This window comes from Takifugu rubripes, chromosome 8, assembly GCF_901000725.2.
Source record: "Takifugu rubripes chromosome 8, fTakRub1.2, whole genome shotgun sequence".
Lineage (NCBI taxonomy): Eukaryota > Metazoa > Chordata > Actinopteri > Tetraodontiformes > Tetraodontidae > Takifugu > Takifugu rubripes.
In genome coordinates, this window is record NC_042292.1 from 3815166 (window position 1) to 3829605 (window position 14440).

Consider the following 14440-nt stretch of genomic DNA (forward strand, 5'->3'; position numbering starts at 1 on the left):
ATCTTCCCTAACCCTAACCAGGAGAGGGCGGCCATCTTCCCTAACCCTAACCAGGAGAGGGTGGCCATCTTCCGCACCTACTGCCGCGACAAGATAACCGCGCCCAGCCACATCACCAACATGGATGAGATCCCTCTGACTTTTAACATCCCTTTGACCCACAAAGTGGAGAAAAGGGGACCAGCACGGTGGCGATACGCACAACAGGGCACGATAAGTCGTTGTTCACCGTGGTTCTCGGCTGCCACGGAAACGGACAGAGCGCTGGATGACGAAAGGCGAACACTCCTTCACAAAGACTATGAGGCAGCGGCGGGCAAGTTATGCTACCATATGCGGGTGGATTGTAAACGCATGGGCCATGATACCGTCTTCATGTATTGGAAGAGCTTTCACAAAATCGACGCTGAAGCGGAACCGGTCGGTGAGTCCGATTCAGATGATTAAGAAGAGGAATTCGGGATGTTGGACATAGTGCAGCTGTTTAATTCAGCTACAGAAGATGAAACTTTTGATGGTTTTGTGGCAGAAAAATGAATATTTTTTTCAATAAATGTGTCGAAACTCACTGTTTTACTTCCGTTGTCATTTTTACTGTATGTGTCAGCATGCGCCTAATAATACGGTGCGCCTTATGTATGTTTTAAATACAGAAATAGCACCCATAACTGAGACTGCGCCTTTTAATACAGTGTGCCTTATGGTCGTGAAAATATGGTAAGTGATATTCCCAGCAAGATTTCCAGGTTCATGGACAAATTAATATTATTACGCCCATTTGTGTTCATCCATACCATCAGCATTGGAGATATGCAGAGTCAGGATATGTCCATATTAATGTCTCCATTCAAATTCATGCATATTTGTCTGTGTATATAGTTTGTTTTCTTTTCATGAAAAGCTCCTCAACAGAACAGACAGAATTGAATTGTTGGGGGGGGGTTTGGGGTGTTGGTTGTTCATGTTTGGTCTCTGTTTGCAATCAGAAATAGGGCAAACATTTTCTTATTTATTTTGCCAGGTGCTATGATCTTAAACACTTCAACTGTGGACAAGTCTTTGGTTAGAACCTGAAAGCAAATGCTTTCTTAAATGCTTTTCTTTGCTTTTGCATCAAACAAACTTGAGTCACAATATCACATTAAAGTTTTGCCTTGTTACTTAAATGGACACAGCTGTCACAAAACCTTACGGCAGCAAGTTCAGAGGAGACATTTTCTTTGAACTTTTTGGAACATTTTTATCAACTTTAAACTCAGCCACAAAATGCACTTCAAAATTGCAGATTCAAAATTACTTGGGGGCTGTTTGGCGTAGCCTGAGCTTTATCGCAGTGCCAGACCCATCTGATTTTGGAGTAGAAATCAGCACTTAACCAAACTGTGACAGTGTTGCTTTAGACACCCCTTTCAGAAAGTGGATTTCAAAGTGCTAAAACAACTAGCAGCATTTGTGCTTGAAATCTTTTTCCTATTAATTTATTTTTTTATATGTAGATAGAAAATAAGTTCATCGTGTTCATTGTCACTTTAGCAGGACCCTCTTGCAGATAGTCTGACACTGTGTAGTACTGCTATTCAGTGGTGCTGGCCACTGAACACCTCCAGTTGAGTAACTGAGGACTGAGAGCTTTTTGCTCAAAGGCATCTGAGCAGCCGCTGTTGAGAGAAAGCAATGTTAGTCACCACCTTTGACGTTCCTAGCCATTGTGGGGATTTGGTAAATTGACTGAAAGGTTAAAGAGCGGCCTTGAAGGATTGAGGATAATACACTCTGCATTGCTAATGAAGAAAATACATTATTATAATGTATAAGATGTTCACAAGTGTTCTGAGTGAAATGATTGATATCCAGTATATCAAATTTGCTTTTTTCCTTCATCTATCAGAATTCAGTTTTAATGTATTCTAATTAGATGCAAGGTGTCAGACAGAGGGGTCCAAGCCAAGGTTTAATTCTTGAATGTTTGATGGTGTAATGACTTAAAACTTTCCTGTGTAGCTCCACAAGATTGTATGTGTGATTGAAAGGATTCTCACAATAGGCCAGCATATTAAAGAATTACAAGTGATGTAAATCGTTAACTATGAATATTCAGCAAAAGTAGTATGCCCCACAGGATCCACTCTTGGATCAAATGCAGTTAAAGAGGCAGAGTTATCTGTATTATGGTGCTGCACCCACAGCCAAAGCTACTGTGGTTAAATTAACAGGAAAAGGGGAAGAGCCACTATGTATTCTGCTTTAACAGTATTCGACTTAAATATTTGGCAGAATCCTATTAAAGGAGAGGGTTTTTTTGGTTGTTTTCCTACAATGCCAGAACGGGCAAGTCTAAATTAACATTTCATCAATGAGCACATTGAAAATGATTCAAGCAGATCTATGTATGATTATTAATGCTTGTTACATGCAGTGCTACAACACAGGACTCTGAGTTGAGCTGGCACACAAATTGTGGGGCCCACTTAAGGTGCTGAACAACACTGAAAAATATGAGAGAAAAATCGCCTGGAGACTTGTAGTGACTTACTGTATATACATATAGGAGTCGCTCTCACTGGATGAAAACACAGGCAGAAGCACAGTGTAACATGGAAAAAACAGTCATTAAAAAATAAACCCAGATAAATAAAAGAAGTTGGTGTAAAAGTACAGTACATTGACACAACTTCACTGCAGACAGTCCAGTACTCTTGCCATGTTCTGTGGCTTTTAGTGGACTGACCTTGCAACTTCTATATTCTTACAACTTCACACATAATTGTATCCTTTCTCTTCATTGGTTTTCCCCCACTTAAGACTGGTGTTCTACTTTTTTTCTTTCTCAAGAAATGTCAGTAATTGCTACAGATTCTTGAACAATAGGATGGATGCATTTTTGGGATACTGGTATATATCCATCTTGGGTCTTATCTAAGTTGTCCCGGTCACAATAATGGCATGGAAAAAATTCCAAGGCATCACTGTAAATTCTTCTGCCGGAGGCTTGAACCTGCTTAGCTATACTAAATAAGTACTTTGTACAGCTACAAATAAACAGTTGATGCTTGAATTTGTAACTAACTGCTGTTTTGAGTTGCACTTAACTGCTGTAATTATTTCTTGATTGATTTCAGTTGAAAAGTCAGCAAAACTAAATAAACACTCACAACACCTTTAGTGTAAATAGCTGAAATTAAACTCTTAAGAAATAATCAGAGGATATCCAATAGGTTTTCTTCCCTGATTAGAATTCACCAGAAAACATAAAATGTAAGTGTTAAGGCAACTCGCCAGGCCTTTGAGCACTACTGGCAAATTAAAATCCCCAATTCTGAAGATAACGCAGCTATTATGTGACTAAAGTTAACACAACTTCCAACATAAAGATCTAAGTGGAGTTAAAAAATCTGTGGACATTTTTCATTGAGCACAACACAGATTCTCTTGAACAAAGCCATCTTGGAGTGCCAATGTTTTGAGTAAGAAAGGTGAAACTGGTCTGAAATGTCAGCCAAATCATTATTTTGACAAATTGTGTAATTTCAGTAAAATGGAATCATCAACAACTTAATTTATATCTACATTCTCTTGGCTTTCTGCTTTAATCAATAATAATAATAACAATAAAATAAAAATAAAACATTTAAAAGATCTGTTTTCTATGTGCTGAAAATGACCTTGTTGCAAAGCGAGTGTCGGTACTATAATCAAGCAAATTTACAAAAGGTCATCACTCTATTAGTTCTTACCCTTTGTTAAAAACAGTTGTTTAAATGAAAGCTTACAGCTGTTTCATGATGTACATCCATATTCAAAGAAGGTAATGCTCAAGTCAAAGGCATATTGTTAAAATATATACTGTTCCCTTCCCTTAATATCACATATTTCACCAGTAAAGCATACAAATGTGCAGCCAGCTTGGCACCCGGAATGGAAGAATTAGTTTCATTTGCATTATTCATGGCCTTAGGAGGCAGACACATCTATCAAGGCCCAGGGTGACTCAGTGGTTCAGAATTTTAAATATTACCTGGTAAGATATAAGCCGGGTATTTATGGAGACAATTAGTTCCAACGTCGCTTTGTTGAGCAGTTGTAACAGTCTGCACACACCCGGGACAGAGTCTGATGGGCTAGTAATTGGTAGCTTTCTATTAAGGTGGTAAAATTTATTTGGGAGGTAGAGTGAACAAAAGAAAGTGTTTGCTAAAGGAGAGAATATTATTTTTTGTTTTCTTTTTTTTTAAAAGGGATGGCCATATAATACTTTCACCATTATCACACATCAAAAGCAGCAGCAAAGCTAATCGATGTAGTGTAGGGTGACTATTAAGATGCAAAGGTGATGATTGTTGTCGTCAGCTCTCATCAGAATATGAGGCTGTTTGAGTGCCGTTCGCTGTCTTCCCTGATTCAAAATGAATGTAGTTTGTTATATTCATTTAAACAAAACCTCTGAACATTTGTTCAAACAAATCAACTCTACTTGCACTGCGTAACCTAACATATGTCTTATATCATCACGTGAAAAATTTGTAATACCTATTTCCAGTATGATGATTTCTATTTTTATTCCCAGCTATAATCCCTTCCTTCGTCACAAAGACGGTGCTGAAGCCTATTCCAACTGCATATGGGGAAAGGCAGGATACACCCCAGAGTAGTCACAAGCTCTTCGTAGGGTCCTATGTGAGCATTTATGTGTTTGGCACCTTTCTCTGTAGTGCTCTTATAGGTTTTGTGGTACCTTCTCCTGCTACCAGAACACCTTCCAAGTTTTTGATCTCACCGGGTTTTGTGTTGAACCGAGAACCCTCTGCTTCTCAGCCCAGTCCCCTACAGATCGACTGCCCCATGATTTGAAGGTCAAGATTCACTGCTTCATTCACACACCTGTGACCTTTAATTAAGCTTTAAGCCTAGTTGTCATGAATCTGGTTGGTCCACTTAAAACACATTGGCACTAGGTGAAATCAAAGGCAAATAACAGTAAAGATCCCCAATTTCTCCACTGGCAAGCCCACAGCTCACAACAGGAAGTGTAAGGATCTGTTGATGTCTGGATCCAGTGACATTCTGCTGAGGTAGAGATAGCTAATTCAGTTAGTGTTTTATTTTTATCTACTTAAGGCACTGTTGTTATGCATAATCTCAGATGAACATGGGACCTGCAATAAAACCATTCTGTCAACAGATACACATATTTGACATCGAATCTTCACCCAATTTGAGTACGGTACAAACAAAACCTGATTTTAAAACTGTACCCTGTTTATTGTGAATGACATTGAGATCAAACAGTAGTATTGATGTCAGGAAATGAATTGAGTTCCTGCCCATAAATTCATCTGCTTAATTACATGCATGTTCCCAGCTGTCAATCTAGTGCTCTTCTCCTCGAAGCATTAAGCAACACAATTAAACATCATTAAAACTACGAATGTAAGAATTGAAATAAGATCCTTCTGAAACAATTATGGTTATTTTTTAGGGGTGAATAATTTGAACACCTCAATTACAAAAAAAATAATCGAGGATCATTATCTGTATTTTTTTTCTTTTTAAATGTAAAGCTCAAAGAACATTGTTTTGCAGACTTTTTTAATGAGGCACAGTGCAATTTTGAGACCTAAAAATGTGTCCAGGTGCAATTTCAAATTTGTCAAGGATTTTATTTTACTAGAGCCTCTCACAAATTCATCAAATTTGTTAGTCTTGACCACCCTGTACTCCCCTCCTCTCACTCCATTGCAAAAGACTTCTCTTTTTCACAAACTCAAATATTTTCTGACTGAGTAATCCAAGGAATTTAACAAAATATCCCATTTCAAAAATATCTGATGGCTGCAGCCATATTATTTTATTTGTGTTTGTGCACATCTGGTGTTAGGAGGACCCATGACTCAAAGTTTGACAAATTTTTACAATTATTTTCTGTCAAAGAATGACAGTCTAGACAAGTTCTCATGTTCCATCATTTTGCTAAGAAGGTACCATTTGTCCACAGAGAATCATTCCCACAGATCATTGAATGACATTACCAAAATGCCCGAGCCCTGACTCTCTAAAAGCTTAGTGGCATTTCCCAAAATCACAATTTGATTGGCACATGGAGCGATCGAGCAGTCTTGACAGCACTCAGCATCTGGATAAAAAAAATGTCCTTCCCTAAATAGTTTTTAGCTCATATCCAAAACAGAAACAAACTTTGAGACATAAAGCATCACAGCCTACATTTTGTCAGAAAGAACAACACTTTATCAAGTAAGGTGGAATGGTAATACGTTCTGGATCATCTACCACAAACAATGCCCCAAACAGATGGGTGCCAAGAAGTACCATCTGCGAATTCACTGAGTGAGAAGAGGTTTGTCGTATTGTAGGAGAGCACTAAATAAAACCCACTTCAGAGTTTGGTTTAGTGGACGAACAGTAGTGTCCTCTGAGAGGAACCAACCTGTGGCAGGTGCTGTTATGATGGCAGCATCCTGTGTGTGCTCAAACAAGGTCAAGGTACTTAGTTTGATCCAATGCATGATTCATTACAAAGGCTGACTCGACCAAGGGCAACGACAAAAAACTTTCCGCATGTTACCTTAAAGTGCCTCGTTATTTTGTATCCTATTACCGAGAGGTTGGGAATAAGGCCAGATTCAGAAGCTGCAACTATTCTGGTTTTACAAATGCAAGACCTCAGTACTGATGGAACAATGTTGTCAGAAGATTTCAATTCATCAGCTTCCATATCCTGTACCAGACAGCATCAAGATTTCACACATTTGTTTTATTCGATGATGTAAAAGCACAATAGAATCATGGCATACCATCTGTATAGAAATGTTGTACAGTATGTTTCCTTAAAGTGAAAAAATGTATTCACGAGTCACCCTGAGGCACACAAATAAACCACAGCTCCCCTTCTGATTCAATTATTGGTTCAAAGTGGGTAAAACTCCTTTTTTATCACTCCATTCTGCGGCGTGTTTTCAGATTTGTAAACCTGAAGACCCCAGTCTGTTGCCATTGTGAATAATCTGGGGTATTCTGGGCTACTTCTGCTGCCACTTAGTCTTTTTAATGACATTGAGGAAAAAATAAGGAGCGGTGGGGGATGTTTATAACATACATACACACATGCACACACACACACACACATACATATATATATATATATATATGTGTGTGTGTGTGTGTGTGTGTATCTATATATATGTGTGTATATATCCTCCAATTGTCATCATCCTAGTAATGATCCTAGTAATGATTACAAATACAAGTGGTTGATATGTGCTCTACCCTTCTGGACAAGCTGTGCAGAATCCAAAATTTTCAATTTAGGAAGATGAATAATCTCTATAAACAATCATTAAAATGAATGCAATTGCAGTGAAAACCCCAAAAGGAAAAGCTTGTATTGCAAAGACAAAGCATTGAGGAACACAGCCTTCTTCTGCTGCTGATTTGTTTTGATTGATTTCTTATATATACCTTTGGTGTGAAGTGTAGTTACAGATGAAGGAATGCAGTTCCTCCTTCTCAAAATGGATATCACAGAAGCAATGCAGTCCCCTTGGTGGTGGTAGTTAGTCCAATCCAGATCACTAAATATTCTATTTTTACCCAAGTGTTACATTCTGGTTTAATTTCTGATGTTCTATTTATTTTGCTAATTTATATACCTTTTGTTGAAAATCCAGATGGGCCACAAGCAGTAAAACTATAATTAAAACAGAAACAAGCCAAAAAACATGTTTGTTCACAGCAAGGAGGAGAGTGGTGGATATATCCACAGTTTGACACCTGGGACATGGTGAGTACACCAACAGCCTCTTGGCTACTCAGTAGGTTTCTGTGTGTGCATGTGTGTTCTTGTCTCTATATGTGTGTAATCAGGTTCCCATCATGCATTCAACTGTCCAACTAAAGTAGAGTAGGCCATTGCCTAAGATGCAGAGCCAATTTGGCTACACAGCTATAGTGCTTATACCTCTTTTGCAGACAGGTGAAAGATATGGTGATGAGAGCCGCCTGAGCAAACTACTTTCTCAGCCACTGCAACTTCTAACGGCAGCATTTTGATTTGGCTCCGGGGCATCAGGCCAACGTGCAGCACCAAACAAGCAGAAAAGAGTGAATATGCCATAACTTGACTCAGACATTCAAACACAAATTTACACCTGGGAGTGACTGTGCTGCCGCGGTGCATTACCACACTCCTCTATTATTGGCTGTAGAGCTCCGACATACTTCCTAAGTGGAATAGAGCCAGCGGCCTCTCAATGTCAAACTCTGCATTCCTACAACATGTCCTGAATACACTATCCATGATGTGTCTTTTTTTTCATACCCCTCTCAGCCTGGCATGTCCTAAATTCTGTACATTTTGCCAAAGTAAACAATGTCACAGAGCTGGACTTCTCCCCCTAGGGTTACATTTGATTTTGTGTTCAGTTTGGTCAGGTTCACCTGGGCTGGCAATATAATCCACCTTCAGAAATATTAGAGTGCAGGCTACGCGGATATAAATTGAGCTCTCAGGTCTATGGCTGAAGGTTGAAAGTTTCAGACAGTCTCCGTGATGTAGAATAGTCGATGAACAAACTAATTGCTCGGGTTTGTTTCCGGGTCAGTGGCCAGCTGGTAGGCAGCCAAGAAGAAAAAAAAATGTTGGCGCAAACCTTTTGTTGAAGAAAAAGCAAACTACTATATAACAATCACTTGATGTCCAGAATGGAAGGAATTATTTGATAAATCTGGCACAATTAATCAATATTTTAAAAATTCATATCCAGACAACTTGCTGGTATGCCATAAATCTTCCTTACTTCACAGTTGTAACTAATTTATAATCAGTAGTAGCAATCCCTCATTTTCTCCAGTGGTTTGATTGTGGAACCCATTTGCAAGAATTGACTTCAATTCTTTAGAGTGTAAAACTTCTTGGGATTTTCCCACCATCAGTCCATCCAGGAGATATTTTAGATTGATAAAGTGATTAGAGAACTGAAATTAGTAATACAAGTTATAATAGTGATAGATTGCTTTCTCCCAGGTAGTGATAAAAAATGATTAAATATTGCATTGAATCTGTCCATTTATGGCAACATGAAACATCATTCAGTGATGCAAAGTGTAATATTAGTCCCAAGTGAATAGAAAAAATATAATTTAATAAACAATACTTCATAAGAAAGCCAGCTATTATCCAGGCGCATAGCAACAGTTTGATGTCATATGTATAACCCTTTATAAATTCCACACAAGTGAATGTATGATGTGCCATGATATTACCTTTAACTAGCATAAAATCACAAGCTATTATTTATCCCAAGCACCTGCATCGAGTACAGCTTCATCTCTTACTGCCTGTGACCAACTGGCTGATAGACATATCTCTCTTTCTCCTTTAATTCCTGTGCCATCCAATTTTGGTGAGCAAATGAAGGTGGGGTAAAAAAGGGCACAGTAACTCTGGAGGAGAGATGGGCGAAACCACACAATCACGGTCATAAAGCCAAATGCACCTCCTGCTCATTGTCAGTGTCCAGATTAAAATCACAATAAATACATAGGATCTGGAATCAGATATTTCCATATGATACAAAAATCTCCTAGTTTTCAATTAAAGGATAAAATGAGAACACTACAAAAGCACAATATTGCAATGATGATTTTTTTTTTTTTTGGGGGGGGGGGGGGGGGGGGTTGTGAGGGGTGATGCTGCTTCTTTTATTTTGTCTATTAGAAGTGTGAGCTTGGTTGACATATGTTCTCTTGTACTGATGTACTTTGGCCCTGTGGCAGATTCAACAAGGTCTCGGTCCCCCTGACAAGATCTCTTATCCCTCCCCTGTTATCACCACAACTAAAGATTGTGGGAAATCATCCAAGGTAAAACCTCCTTGACGAATTGGTTACAGGACTTGTTCCTGTAACTCTTACCATCAAACAGTCCATATCAACTTTACATATCTGCTCAAGTTACAAAACCTACGTGTCATCTGATATTGGGTTAAGGCATGAAGGATGGGTGTCAACACAGTTTGAAATCGATTTCTCTGCTACTTAGGCATAATTTAATTTGGTCTACAACCCCTCCTCCCTCTTTTCCATCTCATTCTTGGTTTTTTTTTTAAACCCAGAGGAAATCAAGATGGCTTCACCTGTAGTTTCTTCCAATATGCATTCCCTTGATCAGCTTAGATTGGCACATTATCAAATCAAATTCAAATAAATCTTTATTTATATAGCATCATATACAATCAAAATTGTTTCAAGGCACTTTCCAGAATCCCATGCATCCTTTTATAGGAGGGTGCAAATTGCTGAGGACACCCAGTTAGGATTCAGTTTTTCCAGGATCCAAAAGCAGGAAAAAATGCAATGGGAAAAAAGTCCAAAAGCAAGTCTTTATCAAAAGATCAATTTGGCATCCTCCTGGACTCCAAAGAAGCACTCATCCAGTCCTCCGGGCCGCACAGAGAGCTCCAGTGTGGAGCCACCACGGGAGGCAGGTCCTGTGCGTTCTCCACTTCAGCAGGGCGGCGTGGAGACCTCGAACAAGCCGGGAGAAGCAAATCAATGAATTGCAAACAGCCAATAATGAGAAAACGGGAGACAGCTTTACCATGGAAAACACCATATCTCTCTGACGCTGGTAGTCAGGCGCTCCATCCTTAAATAGGTGGCCTGATGTAGATTGCCGACAGGTGTGCCTGCCCGCAGCGCCAGCTGTAGCAAATTATCAACTCTTCCATACCCTCTGCAGGAAGAAACAAGCAGGACCACAACAACACACGACCCAGAACCCTGGACCCCAACACACCCAACATCATTGAAAGGTCTGAGTGTACTAAAACATGTGAGAGCTTGACCCTACTCTACTTGTTCTACTCATGGTATGCAGCGACAATTGCTTCTTTGAAGTGAGCAAAAGACAGGCTGCCCATTAAGCACCTTGTGTTGGGGTCCAGGGTTCCGGGTAATCCATTGCCTGGTTGTTCCTGCAGGGGGTGTGGAGGAACCAATAATTGTCTATAGCTGGTGCTGCAGGCGGACGCACGTGCCGGAAATCCCCATCAGCCTCCCATTTAAGGACGGAGCCTCTGTCTGCCAGTGTTAGAGTTTTGTACGTGTACCGGTAAACCTGACTCTTGTTACCTTATAATTAGTTAAACTGCTCATAGCACTGCTTCTCGCTCGTTTGAGGTCTCCATGCTGACCCGCGGACGCAAGGCATTTGTTGGACCTGTCTCCCGCATTGGCTCAGCGATGGAGCCCCCGGTGCACCCTGGAGGACTTGACGAGTGTTTTCCCTGCGGTCCAAGAGGATGTCCCTCTGGTTGTTTAATAAAGAATGTGTTCCCGGACTCAATCCCTACTGTGTCTAGCCTGCTTTTGGAAACTCCTAATTTAAATACTGCTCTTTGAACCTGTCGATGAAGCAATTTCTTGGATCACCTGCGTACACATGCAATCCAAGGATGCATAATTTTACCACAAGCATGCAAAGTAGTAACGACTGGTCGTAGTAAAATCGACCACAGTCTTTACTAGGCAGGCTTAATGGGCAAACAGTAAAGATGATGTAGCATAGAACTGGAATCAGGTGGGTTTGATAGATAATGGAGGTGTCGAATAGGTCCAAAATGGTACAATTTTTTTAAAACTAGCTCAACAAGTAAGGTACAAATGAAACAGATTGAACTGACTGCTGGTGTCATACTGGCTGAACAGTTATTCGGGCGTGAGCTGGGAGAGAATCCACACCTTGAGAAGGAGTCAACTTTTATCAGAAACTATCAGGCGGAATACCACCAAGCCACAGGCAAACAAGAATCAGGAAATGGCAAGCACTTTTCATAGTTGGGAACAAAAGACTGGTGATTTTACCAGGGAGGAGATGAGGTGAATGTTGGAGGCAAGTCGGGACAATACCAGGGAAGCAGTACAGAAACAAATGCTGGAGTCGGTATGAAAGCTGAGCCCATCAAGCAAAGTGAGTGAGTGGTGTGAAGCTGCATGAAGACTGGCTTGAGAGAAAAGGTGGAAGCAGGTGTAAAGATGAGGGGGTGTTGCTACAGGAGTGATTGAGCAAAGGTAGAATGTGAGTGGGTTGAGTCAGCGTGGGCGTGGCCTGAGCAGTGCAAGTATGACAACATTTGCATGAGAGGGTCTGCACCCCGTGTTTAAACTACAATTTAATGCAACAACACTGGAGGTTAGCAAGAAACAGAATTGTAAATTTACTTGATTGCCCTTCCCCTTGTGAAATATTATCATTTTAATAAACAGTTATTTTGTGGCAGGACGAGGAATGACTCAGACAGAGCAGATGGTTTGGCCGTCTTTATTCCGCATCCACAGACAATACTAAATGGCGCGTCGAACAGTGCATCAAATCAAGGGCTAACCACGCTTATCACCCCATGCATCACCTGGGTGTGAGATACACCCCTATGTGTCCGCCACAATGTCAGAGTTTCTGGAAGACCTCATGTGTGCAGTCATGCTGGGGAATGGGTTCACTCAAAAGTTGCATTTAAAGTTATCACAGAAAAGTAATCACATAATAAAAAGACTGTTGATTTTGTTAATGTGGTGCCCGTATTCCCAGTGTGGTGGCCATTGAAAGCATTTGCATTCCGTTTGTGTGCAAGGCTGAGTTCGTTATTACCACAATGGATTCAAATTACCTGCCTGCCCAGGGGGACTCACAGGAAACCATGCAGATAGTTAATTCAGCATTATTCTAGTTCCTATTTATTTTTCTTTGCACCTTCCTCATGAAATACTGACATTCAAAATTGGCTATTTTCAATGTTGAAATTTTAAGTACAGCAGAGACACTTTTAGGACTTTGTTTCCAGTCACCCTTTGTACACATGCCAACTCTTCAGTTTGTACACATTCCAACTCTTCAGCTATACATTGGAGCTGCTATCCTCTGGCAAAAATGAGGAGGTTGACAAGATTCCTTTTTTCCACTGATTCTTTTCTGACTGATATTTTATTTTTGATTCTGAGAAGTACATCACACAGCCATTCACATGCCATAAACCCAAAGTAAAAAAAAAAAAAAGTGTGAGCAACAAACCAGGATTAGCATCCCGTGAAATGGCCAGCAGCAAATGGATGACCATGCTTAATTTATTGCACACGATAAAAAGAAAATAAATGTTTCATTTCTCCCAAAAGATAATTAAAGGTCAAACAAACTGGGACATGAAAACCACTATCCCTAAATATATGCCTCTTAATTTCATTATTACATGAATATAATTAAAAGTAGCAGTAATTTTTAAACTTTTACAACTGGCGCTGTAGCAGACGGCAGCCACTCCTCGCGCTCTGCTAATTTCCCTGATGGACACCCCCTAAAGGGATCAATAAAGTACTCTTGAATCTTGAATCTTAATAAAAAATATTCTGCTCAACTGATGAGTGTATTCAATTGTTCAACTGTTGACGAGTATTGATGTGAGCATGCAAGCCTTTAAATACGCTTAACAAGTGTCATCCATTGAGGATTGCACGCTATATTTTAAGAGGTGGGCAGCAGAATTGCAAATCATATTGGGAGTGGGAGTATCAGTCCAAGATCAGCAGTCATTTGCTCCCCACCATACAACAACATCCTCCATCATTATCAAACATTCATCCTTAAACCTGTGCTCTCGCTTCTTACTCTGAGTAGCTTCTTACTTTTGGAAATCCGAAACCAGCAACACAAAAGAAAACAAGTAAACTGAAGATTTCGATTCATTGGTCAGTGCACAGATCGCACTTGGCTAACACCTCTGCCTGCTTTTTAAAGCTCTTATACGTCAGCTCCCAGTTATAACTGACACGTCACTGTGAGACAAGAAGAATGCAAATGAGGGGAATCATTTGCATACCATTTCAATCAAATATTCAGGCACATATCTGCTAGGATTTCTGAAAGAGAATACAATATAATCAGATGAGGTGGACTGTTCAGGTTAGGCTTTTCTTCTCTCAGCTGACTTAATAAGCATCCAATTTTATTATTAAATATCAAATATGGCCTCATTTGCCAGCCATGTTCCCTCATTGCGCATCTATTATTCGGGTCCAGTGCATGAAGAAATAATTTCTCAAGGAAGTATAAATGGCACACCAGCAGGGGGGCATTAAAACTCATATTGGCATTATCAATGCATCTTTGTTTATATAGTGTCTGTTACAAACACAATTGTCTCAAGGTGCTATCTCCTCTTTCAGCCCTTGGTATTTCTCTAGCTTCTCATGTTCTTTCCCCTTGATGTTGCTATCACTTGGGGTTGCTACATCACCACCACCACTGTCTTTTGGTGTTTAACTACCACCACAATATCAGGCTGATTGGCCACCACCTTCTTGTTGGTCTAGATCTGGAAGTCCCACAGGACCTTGTCCTGCTTGTTCTCCAGCATTTTTGGGGTTGCCTACCACC

General features: G+C 40.0%; 1 long non-coding RNA gene across 1 annotated transcript; it reads left to right on the forward strand.

Moving 5' to 3' along the window:
• The first annotated feature begins 10532 nt into the window (after positions 1-10532).
• Positions 10533-11351, forward strand: LOC105416764 (uncharacterized). Its single transcript, XR_964697.2, has 3 exons — positions 10533-10883; positions 10995-11113; positions 11194-11351. It is a non-coding gene; the product is annotated as an uncharacterized lncRNA (long non-coding RNA).
• Positions 11352-14440: the final 3089 nt, after the last annotated feature.